The sequence below is a fragment of the Lathyrus oleraceus genome, chromosome 5 (assembly GCF_024323335.1).
Source record: "Lathyrus oleraceus cultivar Zhongwan6 chromosome 5, CAAS_Psat_ZW6_1.0, whole genome shotgun sequence".
Classification (NCBI taxonomy): domain Eukaryota; kingdom Viridiplantae; phylum Streptophyta; class Magnoliopsida; order Fabales; family Fabaceae; genus Lathyrus; species Lathyrus oleraceus.
This window is the reverse complement of record NC_066583.1, coordinates 594,468,548-594,484,682: the sequence shown is the minus strand read 5'-3', so window position 1 is coordinate 594,484,682 and position 16,135 is coordinate 594,468,548. Positions and strand designations below refer to the sequence as shown.

At 27.4% G+C, this 16,135-nt stretch overlaps 8 non-coding genes across 8 annotated transcripts; all 8 read right to left on the bottom strand.

The window, feature by feature from the left end:
• Window positions 1–831: 831 nt before the first annotated feature.
• Window positions 832–904, bottom strand: TRNAL-UAA (transfer RNA leucine (anticodon UAA)). The gene has a single exon. It is a non-coding gene; the product is annotated as a tRNA-Leu (tRNA).
• A 2,029-nt stretch (window positions 905–2,933) lies between these two features.
• Window positions 2,934–3,006, bottom strand: TRNAL-UAA (transfer RNA leucine (anticodon UAA)). Its single transcript has one exon. It is a non-coding gene; the product is annotated as a tRNA-Leu (tRNA).
• Window positions 3,007–5,035: 2,029 nt separating this feature from the next.
• On the bottom strand, window positions 5,036–5,108 carry TRNAL-UAA (transfer RNA leucine (anticodon UAA)). Its single transcript has one exon. It is a non-coding gene; the product is annotated as a tRNA-Leu (tRNA).
• Window positions 5,109–7,137: 2,029 nt separating this feature from the next.
• On the bottom strand, window positions 7,138–7,210 carry TRNAL-UAA (transfer RNA leucine (anticodon UAA)). Its single transcript has one exon. It is a non-coding gene; the product is annotated as a tRNA-Leu (tRNA).
• Window positions 7,211–9,239: 2,029 nt separating this feature from the next.
• On the bottom strand, window positions 9,240–9,312 carry TRNAL-UAA (transfer RNA leucine (anticodon UAA)). Its single transcript has one exon. It is a non-coding gene; the product is annotated as a tRNA-Leu (tRNA).
• Window positions 9,313–11,341: 2,029 nt separating this feature from the next.
• Window positions 11,342–11,414, bottom strand: TRNAL-UAA (transfer RNA leucine (anticodon UAA)). Its single transcript has one exon. It is a non-coding gene; the product is annotated as a tRNA-Leu (tRNA).
• Window positions 11,415–13,443: 2,029 nt separating this feature from the next.
• On the bottom strand, window positions 13,444–13,516 carry TRNAL-UAA (transfer RNA leucine (anticodon UAA)). The gene has a single exon. It is a non-coding gene; the product is annotated as a tRNA-Leu (tRNA).
• Window positions 13,517–15,545: 2,029 nt separating this feature from the next.
• TRNAL-UAA (transfer RNA leucine (anticodon UAA)) lies at window positions 15,546–15,618 on the bottom strand. The gene has a single exon. It is a non-coding gene; the product is annotated as a tRNA-Leu (tRNA).
• Window positions 15,619–16,135: the final 517 nt, after the last annotated feature.

Sequence of the window (16,135 nt, the reverse complement as noted above, 5' to 3'; positions counted from 1 at the left end):
CAAATTTCATATTTCATTAATGTTATTTTTAATGATGGGTCTTAAACATAACAAGGTCCTTTAACTTATTAACCTTAAACATGATTTAATGAACCACACATTTTAATATGATTTTAAGTGTTGAAATACATATATGTGTCTTTCAATCATCCAAATTATGTTTAGGTTAATGGTTTTAAAATGACTGGTTATTTATGTTGAGTATATTGTAATGAGCTCCTAAGAAATTTAGTATTCATTAGACTTCAACCAACTGTGTACATTTTTTCATTTTAGTATTGCATTAACCATATAGTTTTATTTATTTAATTTGTGTTCGATTTTATGAAATAAAACAAAACCATTATAATGGTTCCAATATGAGTGGGTCGCGTTCATTGTGTTTAAGACCGTGAGTCCTCCCGATGTGAAAGTGTAACTTACAAAATTGATAAAATTCAAAATGCTGACCAAAAATATTACGACTCCTATTATCTAACATATTCATACAGGACATGACTTTCTTTATAATGTATATAATGATATAGAACTCAATACTTTTGTCTCAATATAAAAGTAATTTGTTTCTTTAAATCGTATCAATTCAAATCCCTTAAGCTTTATGATAAGATAGTAATATGGTCATAACTTTACCTTTGAAGGCAAGAAAGTCTAAGAGTTTGGTTTTCGTTTAACCAATCATAGAACATAAAATTTACCCAATTTCGATTTTATATGCCTCTCGTTCCATTGTGTGTTATAAATCGATGTTATTTGCTTTCAAATATACCTTATAATTGGTATAAAAATGATTTTCAAATTTACTAAATAAAACATATAAGCATATTATAATGCAATGAACGTGGATCGAACACGTGACCTTCAGATCTTAAGTCTAACGCTCTCCCAATTGAGTTATCCTTGCTAGTCATTCTTTTGGGCTACTTTGTGATATATTTCGTGTATGATACATTAATTGTCCATTTTCTACTCTCAGATGATACTAGACTAATGAAAAACAAGAATAATCTTATTTTGACATAAACTTTTGACCTAAATTAGATGTTAGTCACAAATTTCATATGTCATTAATGTTAATTTTAATGATGGGTCTTAAAGATAACAAGGTCCTTTAACTTATTAACCTTAAACATGATTTAATGAACCACACATTTTAATATTATTTTAAGTGTTGAAATACAGATATGTGTCTTTCAATCATCCAAATTCTGTTGAGGTTAATGATTTTAAACTGATTGGTTATTTATGTTGAGTATGTTGTAAAGAGCTCCTAAGAAGTTTAGTATTCATTAGACTTCAACTAATTGTGTACATTTTTTCATATTAATATTGCATTAACCATATAGTTTTATTTATTTAATTTGTGTTAGATTTTATGAAATAAAACAAAACCATTATAATAGTTCCAATATGAGTGGGTCGCGTTCATTGTGTTTAAGGCCGTGTGTCATCCCGATGTGAAAGTGAAACTTACAAAATTGATAAAATTCAAAATGCTAACAAAAAATATTACGACTCCTATTATCTAACCTATTCATACAGGATATGACTTTCTTTAGAATGTATATAATGATATAGAACTCAACACTTTTGTCACAATATAAAACCAATTTGTATCTTTAAATCGTATCAATTCAAATCCCTTAAGCTTTATGATAAGATAGTAATAGGGTCATAAATTTACCTTTGAAGACGAGAAAGTTTAAGTGTTTGGTTTTTATTTAAAAAATTATAGAACATAAAATTTACCAAATTTCAATTTTATATGCCTCTCATTCCGCAATGTGTTATAAATATATGTTATTACCTTTCAAATATACCTGATAAATCGTATAAAAATGATTTTCAAATTTACTAAATAAAATATATAAGCATATTATAATGCGGTGAACATGGATCAAACACGTGACCTTCAGATCTTCAGTCTGACGCTCTCTCAACTGAGCTATCCCCACTAGTCATTCTTTTGGGCTACTTTGTGATATATTTCGTGTATGATACATTAATTGTTTGTTTTCTACTTTGAAATGATAGTAAACGAAAGAAAAACAAGAATAATGTTATTTTGACACAAAATTTTGACCTAAATTAGATGTTAGTCACAAATTTCATATTTCATTAATGTTATTTTTAATGATGGGTCTTAAACATAACAAGGTCCTTTAACTTATTAACCTTAAACATGATTTAATGAACCACACATTTTAATATGATTTTAAGTGTTGAAATACATATATGTGTCTTTCAATCATCCAAATTATGTTTAGGTTAATGGTTTTAAAATGACTGGTTATTTATGTTGAGTATATTGTAATGAGCTCCTAAGAAATTTAGTATTCATTAGACTTCAACCAACTGTGTACATTTTTTCATTTTAGTATTGCATTAACCATATAGTTTTATTTATTTAATTTGTGTTCGATTTTATGAAATAAAACAAAACCATTATAATGGTTCCAATATGAGTGGGTCGCGTTCATTGTGTTTAAGACCGTGAGTCCTCCCGATGTGAAAGTGTAACTTACAAAATTGATAAAATTCAAAATGCTGACCAAAAATATTACGACTCCTATTATCTAACATATTCATACAGGACATGACTTTCTTTATAATGTATATAATGATATAGAACTCAATACTTTTGTCTCAATATAAAAGTAATTTGTTTCTTTAAATCGTATCAATTCAAATCCCTTAAGCTTTATGATAAGATAGTAATATGGTCATAACTTTACCTTTGAAGGCAAGAAAGTCTAAGAGTTTGGTTTTCGTTTAACCAATCATAGAACATAAAATTTACCCAATTTCGATTTTATATGCCTCTCGTTCCATTGTGTGTTATAAATCGATGTTATTTGCTTTCAAATATACCTTATAATTGGTATAAAAATGATTTTCAAATTTACTAAATAAAACATATAAGCATATTATAATGCAATGAACGTGGATCGAACACGTGACCTTCAGATCTTAAGTCTAACGCTCTCCCAATTGAGTTATCCTTGCTAGTCATTCTTTTGGGCTACTTTGTGATATATTTCGTGTATGATACATTAATTGTCCATTTTCTACTCTCAGATGATACTAGACTAATGAAAAACAAGAATAATCTTATTTTGACATAAACTTTTGACCTAAATTAGATGTTAGTCACAAATTTCATATGTCATTAATGTTAATTTTAATGATGGGTCTTAAAGATAACAAGGTCCTTTAACTTATTAACCTTAAACATGATTTAATGAACCACACATTTTAATATTATTTTAAGTGTTGAAATACAGATATGTGTCTTTCAATCATCCAAATTCTGTTGAGGTTAATGATTTTAAACTGATTGGTTATTTATGTTGAGTATGTTGTAAAGAGCTCCTAAGAAGTTTAGTATTCATTAGACTTCAACTAATTGTGTACATTTTTTCATATTAATATTGCATTAACCATATAGTTTTATTTATTTAATTTGTGTTAGATTTTATGAAATAAAACAAAACCATTATAATAGTTCCAATATGAGTGGGTCGCGTTCATTGTGTTTAAGGCCGTGTGTCATCCCGATGTGAAAGTGAAACTTACAAAATTGATAAAATTCAAAATGCTAACAAAAAATATTACGACTCCTATTATCTAACCTATTCATACAGGATATGACTTTCTTTAGAATGTATATAATGATATAGAACTCAACACTTTTGTCACAATATAAAACCAATTTGTATCTTTAAATCGTATCAATTCAAATCCCTTAAGCTTTATGATAAGATAGTAATAGGGTCATAAATTTACCTTTGAAGACGAGAAAGTTTAAGTGTTTGGTTTTTATTTAAAAAATTATAGAACATAAAATTTACCAAATTTCAATTTTATATGCCTCTCATTCCGCAATGTGTTATAAATATATGTTATTACCTTTCAAATATACCTGATAAATCGTATAAAAATGATTTTCAAATTTACTAAATAAAATATATAAGCATATTATAATGCGGTGAACATGGATCAAACACGTGACCTTCAGATCTTCAGTCTGACGCTCTCTCAACTGAGCTATCCCCACTAGTCATTCTTTTGGGCTACTTTGTGATATATTTCGTGTATGATACATTAATTGTTTGTTTTCTACTTTGAAATGATAGTAAACGAAAGAAAAACAAGAATAATGTTATTTTGACACAAAATTTTGACCTAAATTAGATGTTAGTCACAAATTTCATATTTCATTAATGTTATTTTTAATGATGGGTCTTAAACATAACAAGGTCCTTTAACTTATTAACCTTAAACATGATTTAATGAACCACACATTTTAATATGATTTTAAGTGTTGAAATACATATATGTGTCTTTCAATCATCCAAATTATGTTTAGGTTAATGGTTTTAAAATGACTGGTTATTTATGTTGAGTATATTGTAATGAGCTCCTAAGAAATTTAGTATTCATTAGACTTCAACCGACTGTGTACATTTTTTCATTTTAGTATTGCATTAACCATATAGTTTTATTTATTTAATTTGTGTTCGATTTTATGAAATAAAACAAAACCATTATAATGGTTCCAATATGAGTGGGTCGCGTTCATTGTGTTTAAGACCGTGAGTCCTCCCGATGTGAAAGTGTAACTTACAAAATTGATAAAATTCAAAATGCTGACCAAAAATATTACGACTCCTATTATCTAACATATTCATACAGGACATGACTTTCTTTATAATGTATATAATGATATAGAACTCAATACTTTTGTCTCAATATAAAAGTAATTTGTTTCTTTAAATCGTATCAATTCAAATCCCTTAAGCTTTATGATAAGATAGTAATATGGTCATAACTTTACCTTTGAAGGCAAGAAAGTCTAAGAGTTTGGTTTTCGTTTAACCAATCATAGAACATAAAATTTACCCAATTTCGATTTTATATGCCTCTCGTTCCATTGTGTGTTATAAATCGATGTTATTTGCTTTCAAATATACCTTATAATTGGTATAAAAATGATTTTCAAATTTACTAAATAAAACATATAAGCATATTATAATGCAATGAACGTGGATCGAACACGTGACCTTCAGATCTTAAGTCTAACGCTCTCCCAATTGAGTTATCCTTGCTAGTCATTCTTTTGGGCTACTTTGTGATATATTTCGTGTATGATACATTAATTGTCCATTTTCTACTCTCAGATGATACTAGACTAATGAAAAACAAGAATAATCTTATTTTGACATAAACTTTTGACCTAAATTAGATGTTAGTCACAAATTTCATATGTCATTAATGTTAATTTTAATGATGGGTCTTAAAGATAACAAGGTCCTTTAACTTATTAACCTTAAACATGATTTAATGAACCACACATTTTAATATTATTTTAAGTGTTGAAATACAGATATGTGTCTTTCAATCATCCAAATTCTGTTGAGGTTAATGATTTTAAACTGATTGGTTATTTATGTTGAGTATGTTGTAAAGAGCTCCTAAGAAGTTTAGTATTCATTAGACTTCAACTAATTGTGTACATTTTTTCATATTAATATTGCATTAACCATATAGTTTTATTTATTTAATTTGTGTTAGATTTTATGAAATAAAACAAAACCATTATAATAGTTCCAATATGAGTGGGTCGCGTTCATTGTGTTTAAGGCCGTGTGTCATCCCGATGTGAAAGTGAAACTTACAAAATTGATAAAATTCAAAATGCTAACAAAAAATATTACGACTCCTATTATCTAACCTATTCATACAGGATATGACTTTCTTTAGAATGTATATAATGATATAGAACTCAACACTTTTGTCACAATATAAAACCAATTTGTATCTTTAAATCGTATCAATTCAAATCCCTTAAGCTTTATGATAAGATAGTAATAGGGTCATAAATTTACCTTTGAAGACGAGAAAGTTTAAGTGTTTGGTTTTTATTTAAAAAATTATAGAACATAAAATTTACCAAATTTCAATTTTATATGCCTCTCATTCCGCAATGTGTTATAAATATATGTTATTACCTTTCAAATATACCTGATAAATCGTATAAAAATGATTTTCAAATTTACTAAATAAAATATATAAGCATATTATAATGCGGTGAACATGGATCAAACACGTGACCTTCAGATCTTCAGTCTGACGCTCTCTCAACTGAGCTATCCCCACTAGTCATTCTTTTGGGCTACTTTGTGATATATTTCGTGTATGATACATTAATTGTTTGTTTTCTACTTTGAAATGATAGTAAACGAAAGAAAAACAAGAATAATGTTATTTTGACACAAAATTTTGACCTAAATTAGATGTTAGTCACAAATTTCATATTTCATTAATGTTATTTTTAATGATGGGTCTTAAACATAACAAGGTCCTTTAACTTATTAACCTTAAACATGATTTAATGAACCACACATTTTAATATGATTTTAAGTGTTGAAATACATATATGTGTCTTTCAATCATCCAAATTATGTTTAGGTTAATGGTTTTAAAATGACTGGTTATTTATGTTGAGTATATTGTAATGAGCTCCTAAGAAATTTAGTATTCATTAGACTTCAACCGACTGTGTACATTTTTTCATTTTAGTATTGCATTAACCATATAGTTTTATTTATTTAATTTGTGTTCGATTTTATGAAATAAAACAAAACCATTATAATGGTTCCAATATGAGTGGGTCGCGTTCATTGTGTTTAAGACCGTGAGTCCTCCCGATGTGAAAGTGTAACTTACAAAATTGATAAAATTCAAAATGCTGACCAAAAATATTACGACTCCTATTATCTAACATATTCATACAGGACATGACTTTCTTTATAATGTATATAATGATATAGAACTCAATACTTTTGTCTCAATATAAAAGTAATTTGTTTCTTTAAATCGTATCAATTCAAATCCCTTAAGCTTTATGATAAGATAGTAATATGGTCATAACTTTACCTTTGAAGGCAAGAAAGTCTAAGAGTTTGGTTTTCGTTTAACCAATCATAGAACATAAAATTTACCCAATTTCGATTTTATATGCCTCTCGTTCCATTGTGTGTTATAAATCGATGTTATTTGCTTTCAAATATACCTTATAATTGGTATAAAAATGATTTTCAAATTTACTAAATAAAACATATAAGCATATTATAATGCAATGAACGTGGATCGAACACGTGACCTTCAGATCTTAAGTCTAACGCTCTCCCAATTGAGTTATCCTTGCTAGTCATTCTTTTGGGCTACTTTGTGATATATTTCGTGTATGATACATTAATTGTCCATTTTCTACTCTCAGATGATACTAGACTAATGAAAAACAAGAATAATCTTATTTTGACATAAACTTTTGACCTAAATTAGATGTTAGTCACAAATTTCATATGTCATTAATGTTAATTTTAATGATGGGTCTTAAAGATAACAAGGTCCTTTAACTTATTAACCTTAAACATGATTTAATGAACCACACATTTTAATATTATTTTAAGTGTTGAAATACAGATATGTGTCTTTCAATCATCCAAATTCTGTTGAGGTTAATGATTTTAAACTGATTGGTTATTTATGTTGAGTATGTTGTAAAGAGCTCCTAAGAAGTTTAGTATTCATTAGACTTCAACTAATTGTGTACATTTTTTCATATTAATATTGCATTAACCATATAGTTTTATTTATTTAATTTGTGTTAGATTTTATGAAATAAAACAAAACCATTATAATAGTTCCAATATGAGTGGGTCGCGTTCATTGTGTTTAAGGCCGTGTGTCATCCCGATGTGAAAGTGAAACTTACAAAATTGATAAAATTCAAAATGCTAACAAAAAATATTACGACTCCTATTATCTAACCTATTCATACAGGATATGACTTTCTTTAGAATGTATATAATGATATAGAACTCAACACTTTTGTCACAATATAAAACCAATTTGTATCTTTAAATCGTATCAATTCAAATCCCTTAAGCTTTATGATAAGATAGTAATAGGGTCATAAATTTACCTTTGAAGACGAGAAAGTTTAAGTGTTTGGTTTTTATTTAAAAAATTATAGAACATAAAATTTACCAAATTTCAATTTTATATGCCTCTCATTCCGCAATGTGTTATAAATATATGTTATTACCTTTCAAATATACCTGATAAATCGTATAAAAATGATTTTCAAATTTACTAAATAAAATATATAAGCATATTATAATGCGGTGAACATGGATCAAACACGTGACCTTCAGATCTTCAGTCTGACGCTCTCTTAACTGAGCTATCCCCACTAGTCATTCTTTTGGGCTACTTTGTGATATATTTCGTGTATGATACATTAATTGTTTGTTTTCTACTTTGAAATGATAGTAAACGAAAGAAAAACAAGAATAATGTTATTTTGACACAAAATTTTGACCTAAATTAGATGTTAGTCACAAATTTCATATTTCATTAATGTTATTTTTAATGATGGGTCTTAAACATAACAAGGTCCTTTAACTTATTAACCTTAAACATGATTTAATGAACCACACATTTTAATATGATTTTAAGTGTTGAAATACATATATGTGTCTTTCAATCATCCAAATTATGTTTAGGTTAATGGTTTTAAAATGACTGGTTATTTATGTTGAGTATATTGTAATGAGCTCCTAAGAAATTTAGTATTCATTAGACTTCAACCAACTGTGTACATTTTTTCATTTTAGTATTGCATTAACCATATAGTTTTATTTATTTAATTTGTGTTCGATTTTATGAAATAAAACAAAACCATTATAATGGTTCCAATATGAGTGGGTCGCGTTCATTGTGTTTAAGACCGTGAGTCCTCCCGATGTGAAAGTGTAACTTACAAAATTGATAAAATTCAAAATGCTGACCAAAAATATTACGACTCCTATTATCTAACATATTCATACAGGACATGACTTTCTTTATAATGTATATAATGATATAGAACTCAATACTTTTGTCTCAATATAAAAGTAATTTGTTTCTTTAAATCGTATCAATTCAAATCCCTTAAGCTTTATGATAAGATAGTAATATGGTCATAACTTTACCTTTGAAGGCAAGAAAGTCTAAGAGTTTGGTTTTCGTTTAACCAATCATAGAACATAAAATTTACCCAATTTCGATTTTATATGCCTCTCGTTCCATTGTGTGTTATAAATCGATGTTATTTGCTTTCAAATATACCTTATAATTGGTATAAAAATGATTTTCAAATTTACTAAATAAAACATATAAGCATATTATAATGCAATGAACGTGGATCGAACACGTGACCTTCAGATCTTAAGTCTAACGCTCTCCCAATTGAGTTATCCTTGCTAGTCATTCTTTTGGGCTACTTTGTGATATATTTCGTGTATGATACATTAATTGTCCATTTTCTACTCTCAGATGATACTAGACTAATGAAAAACAAGAATAATCTTATTTTGACATAAACTTTTGACCTAAATTAGATGTTAGTCACAAATTTCATATGTCATTAATGTTAATTTTAATGATGGGTCTTAAAGATAACAAGGTCCTTTAACTTATTAACCTTAAACATGATTTAATGAACCACACATTTTAATATTATTTTAAGTGTTGAAATACAGATATGTGTCTTTCAATCATCCAAATTCTGTTGAGGTTAATGATTTTAAACTGATTGGTTATTTATGTTGAGTATGTTGTAAAGAGCTCCTAAGAAGTTTAGTATTCATTAGACTTCAACTAATTGTGTACATTTTTTCATATTAATATTGCATTAACCATATAGTTTTATTTATTTAATTTGTGTTAGATTTTATGAAATAAAACAAAACCATTATAATAGTTCCAATATGAGTGGGTCGCGTTCATTGTGTTTAAGGCCGTGTGTCATCCCGATGTGAAAGTGAAACTTACAAAATTGATAAAATTCAAAATGCTAACAAAAAATATTACGACTCCTATTATCTAACCTATTCATACAGGATATGACTTTCTTTAGAATGTATATAATGATATAGAACTCAACACTTTTGTCACAATATAAAACCAATTTGTATCTTTAAATCGTATCAATTCAAATCCCTTAAGCTTTATGATAAGATAGTAATAGGGTCATAAATTTACCTTTGAAGACGAGAAAGTTTAAGTGTTTGGTTTTTATTTAAAAAATTATAGAACATAAAATTTACCAAATTTCAATTTTATATGCCTCTCATTCCGCAATGTGTTATAAATATATGTTATTACCTTTCAAATATACCTGATAAATCGTATAAAAATGATTTTCAAATTTACTAAATAAAATATATAAGCATATTATAATGCGGTGAACATGGATCAAACACGTGACCTTCAGATCTTCAGTCTGACGCTCTCTTAACTGAGCTATCCCCACTAGTCATTCTTTTGGGCTACTTTGTGATATATTTCGTGTATGATACATTAATTGTTTGTTTTCTACTTTGAAATGATAGTAAACGAAAGAAAAACAAGAATAATGTTATTTTGACACAAAATTTTGACCTAAATTAGATGTTAGTCACAAATTTCATATTTCATTAATGTTATTTTTAATGATGGGTCTTAAACATAACAAGGTCCTTTAACTTATTAACCTTAAACATGATTTAATGAACCACACATTTTAATATGATTTTAAGTGTTGAAATACATATATGTGTCTTTCAATCATCCAAATTATGTTTAGGTTAATGGTTTTAAAATGACTGGTTATTTATGTTGAGTATATTGTAATGAGCTCCTAAGAAATTTAGTATTCATTAGACTTCAACCGACTGTGTACATTTTTTCATTTTAGTATTGCATTAACCATATAGTTTTATTTATTTAATTTGTGTTCGATTTTATGAAATAAAACAAAACCATTATAATGGTTCCAATATGAGTGGGTCGCGTTCATTGTGTTTAAGACCGTGAGTCCTCCCGATGTGAAAGTGTAACTTACAAAATTGATAAAATTCAAAATGCTGACCAAAAATATTACGACTCCTATTATCTAACATATTCATACAGGACATGACTTTCTTTATAATGTATATAATGATATAGAACTCAATACTTTTGTCTCAATATAAAAGTAATTTGTTTCTTTAAATCGTATCAATTCAAATCCCTTAAGCTTTATGATAAGATAGTAATATGGTCATAACTTTACCTTTGAAGGCAAGAAAGTCTAAGAGTTTGGTTTTCGTTTAACCAATCATAGAACATAAAATTTACCCAATTTCGATTTTATATGCCTCTCGTTCCATTGTGTGTTATAAATCGATGTTATTTGCTTTCAAATATACCTTATAATTGGTATAAAAATGATTTTCAAATTTACTAAATAAAACATATAAGCATATTATAATGCAATGAACGTGGATCGAACACGTGACCTTCAGATCTTAAGTCTAACGCTCTCCCAATTGAGTTATCCTTGCTAGTCATTCTTTTGGGCTACTTTGTGATATATTTCGTGTATGATACATTAATTGTCCATTTTCTACTCTCAGATGATACTAGACTAATGAAAAACAAGAATAATCTTATTTTGACATAAACTTTTGACCTAAATTAGATGTTAGTCACAAATTTCATATGTCATTAATGTTAATTTTAATGATGGGTCTTAAAGATAACAAGGTCCTTTAACTTATTAACCTTAAACATGATTTAATGAACCACACATTTTAATATTATTTTAAGTGTTGAAATACAGATATGTGTCTTTCAATCATCCAAATTCTGTTGAGGTTAATGATTTTAAACTGATTGGTTATTTATGTTGAGTATGTTGTAAAGAGCTCCTAAGAAGTTTAGTATTCATTAGACTTCAACTAATTGTGTACATTTTTTCATATTAATATTGCATTAACCATATAGTTTTATTTATTTAATTTGTGTTAGATTTTATGAAATAAAACAAAACCATTATAATAGTTCCAATATGAGTGGGTCGCGTTCATTGTGTTTAAGGCCGTGTGTCATCCCGATGTGAAAGTGAAACTTACAAAATTGATAAAATTCAAAATGCTAACAAAAAATATTACGACTCCTATTATCTAACCTATTCATACAGGATATGACTTTCTTTAGAATGTATATAATGATATAGAACTCAACACTTTTGTCACAATATAAAACCAATTTGTATCTTTAAATCGTATCAATTCAAATCCCTTAAGCTTTATGATAAGATAGTAATAGGGTCATAAATTTACCTTTGAAGACGAGAAAGTTTAAGTGTTTGGTTTTTATTTAAAAAATTATAGAACATAAAATTTACCAAATTTCAATTTTATATGCCTCTCATTCCGCAATGTGTTATAAATATATGTTATTACCTTTCAAATATACCTGATAAATCGTATAAAAATGATTTTCAAATTTACTAAATAAAATATATAAGCATATTATAATGCGGTGAACATGGATCAAACACGTGACCTTCAGATCTTCAGTCTGACGCTCTCCCAACTGAGCTATCCCCACTAGTCATTCTTTTGGGCTACTTTGTGATATATTTCGTGTATGATACATTAATTGTTTGTTTTCTACTTTGAAATGATAGTAAACGAAAGAAAAACAAGAATAATGTTATTTTGACACAAAATTTTGACCTAAATTAGATGTTAGTCACAAATTTCATATTTCATTAATGTTATTTTTAATGATGGGTCTTAAACATAACAAGGTCCTTTAACTTATTAACCTTAAACATGATTTAATGAACCACACATTTTAATATGATTTTAAGTGTTGAAATACATATATGTGTCTTTCAATCATCCAAATTATGTTTAGGTTAATGGTTTTAAAATGACTGGTTATTTATGTTGAGTATATTGTAATGAGCTCCTAAGAAATTTAGTATTCATTAGACTTCAACCGACTGTGTACATTTTTTCATTTTAGTATTGCATTAACCATATAGTTTTATTTATTTAATTTGTGTTCGATTTTATGAAATAAAACAAAACCATTATAATGGTTCCAATATGAGTGGGTCGCGTTCATTGTGTTTAAGACCGTGAGTCCTCCCGATGTGAAAGTGTAACTTACAAAATTGATAAAATTCAAAATGCTGACCAAAAATATTACGACTCCTATTATCTAACATATTCATACAGGACATGACTTTCTTTATAATGTATATAATGATATAGAACTCAATACTTTTGTCTCAATATAAAAGTAATTTGTTTCTTTAAATCGTATCAATTCAAATCCCTTAAGCTTTATGATAAGATAGTAATATGGTCATAACTTTACCTTTGAAGGCAAGAAAGTCTAAGAGTTTGGTTTTCGTTTAACCAATCATAGAACATAAAATTTACCCAATTTCGATTTTATATGCCTCTCGTTCCATTGTGTGTTATAAATCGATGTTATTTGCTTTCAAATATACCTTATAATTGGTATAAAAATGATTTTCAAATTTACTAAATAAAACATATAAGCATATTATAATGCAATGAACGTGGATCGAACACGTGACCTTCAGATCTTAAGTCTAACGCTCTCCCAATTGAGTTATCCTTGCTAGTCATTCTTTTGGGCTACTTTGTGATATATTTCGTGTATGATACATTAATTGTCCATTTTCTACTCTCAGATGATACTAGACTAATGAAAAACAAGAATAATCTTATTTTGACATAAACTTTTGACCTAAATTAGATGTTAGTCACAAATTTCATATGTCATTAATGTTAATTTTAATGATGGGTCTTAAAGATAACAAGGTCCTTTAACTTATTAACCTTAAACATGATTTAATGAACCACACATTTTAATATTATTTTAAGTGTTGAAATACAGATATGTGTCTTTCAATCATCCAAATTCTGTTGAGGTTAATGATTTTAAACTGATTGGTTATTTATGTTGAGTATGTTGTAAAGAGCTCCTAAGAAGTTTAGTATTCATTAGACTTCAACTAATTGTGTACATTTTTTCATATTAATATTGCATTAACCATATAGTTTTATTTATTTAATTTGTGTTAGATTTTATGAAATAAAACAAAACCATTATAATAGTTCCAATATGAGTGGGTCGCGTTCATTGTGTTTAAGGCCGTGTGTCATCCCGATGTGAAAGTGAAACTTACAAAATTGATAAAATTCAAAATGCTAACAAAAAATATTACGACTCCTATTATCTAACCTATTCATACAGGATATGACTTTCTTTAGAATGTATATAATGATATAGAACTCAACACTTTTGTCACAATATAAAACCAATTTGTATCTTTAAATCGTATCAATTCAAATCCCTTAAGCTTTATGATAAGATAGTAATAGGGTCATAAATTTACCTTTGAAGACGAGAAAGTTTAAGTGTTTGGTTTTTATTTAAAAAATTATAGAACATAAAACTTACCCAATTTCAATTTTATATGCCTCTCATTCCGCAATGTGTTATAAATATATGTTATTACCTTTCAAATATACCTGATAAATCGTATAAAAATGATTTTCAAATTTACTAAATAAAATATATAAGCATATTATAATGCGGTGAACATGGATCAAACACGTGACCTTCAGATCTTCAGTCTGACGCTCTCCCAACTGAGCTATCCCCACTAGTCATTCTTTTGGGCTACTTTGTGATATATTTCGTGTATGATACATTAATTGTTTGTTTTCTACTTTGAAATGATAGTAAACGAAAGAAAAACAAGAATAATGTTATTTTGACACAAAATTTTGACCTAAATTAGATGTTAGTCACAAATTTCATATTTCATTAATGTTATTTTTAATGATGGGTCTTAAACATAACAAGGTCCTTTAACTTATTAACCTTAAACATGATTTAATGAACCACACATTTTAATATGATTTTAAGTGTTGAAATACATATATGTGTCTTTCAATCATCCAAATTATGTTTAGGTTAATGGTTTTAAAATGACTGGTTATTTATGTTGAGTATATTGTAATGAGCTCCTAAGAAATTTAGTATTCATTAGACTTCAACCAACTGTGTACATTTTTTCATTTTAGTATTGCATTAACCATATAGTTTTATTTATTTAATTTGTGTTCGATTTTATGAAATAAAACAAAACCATTATAATGGTTCCAATATGAGTGGGTCGCGTTCATTGTGTTTAAGACCGTGAGTCCTCCCGATGTGAAAGTGTAACTTACAAAATTGATAAAATTCAAAATGCTGACCAAAAATATTACGACTCCTATTATCTAACATATTCATACAGGACATGACTTTCTTTATAATGTATATAATGATATAGAACTCAATACTTTTGTCTCAATATAAAAGTAATTTGTTTCTTTAAATCGTATCAATTCAAATCCCTTAAGCTTTATGATAAGATAGTAATATGGTCATAACTTTACCTTTGAAGGCAAGAAAGTCTAAGAGTTTGGTTTTCGTTTAACCAATCATAGAACATAAAATTTACCCAATTTCGATTTTATATGCCTCTCGTTCCATTGTGTGTTATAAATCGATGTTATTTGCTTTCAAATATACCTTATAATTGGTATAAAAATGATTTTCAAATTTACTAAATAAAACATATAAGCATATTATAATGCAATGAACGTGGATCGAACACGTGACCTTCAGATCTTAAGTCTAACGCTCTCCCAATTGAGTTATCCTTGCTAGTCATTCTTTTGGGCTACTTTGTGATATATTTCGTGTATGATACATTAATTGTCCATTTTCTACTCTCAGATGATACTAGACTAATGAAAAACAAGAATAATCTTATTTTGACATAAACTTTTGACCTAAATTAGATGTTAGTCACAAATTTCATATGTCATTAATGTTAATTTTAATGATGGGTCTTAAAGATAACAAGGTCCTTTAACTTATTAACCTTAAACATGATTTAATGAACCACACATTTTAATATTATTTTAAGTGTTGAAATACAGATATGTGTCTTTCAATCATCCAAATTCTGTTGAGGTTAATGATTTTAAACTGATTGGTTATTTATGTTGAGTATGTTGTAAAGAGCTCCTAAGAAGTTTAGTATTCATTAGACTTCAACTAATTGTGTACATTTTTTCATATTAATATTGCATTAACCATATAGTTTTATTTATTTAATTTGTGTTAGATTTTATGAAATAAAACAAAACCATTATAATAGTTCCAATATGAGTGGGTC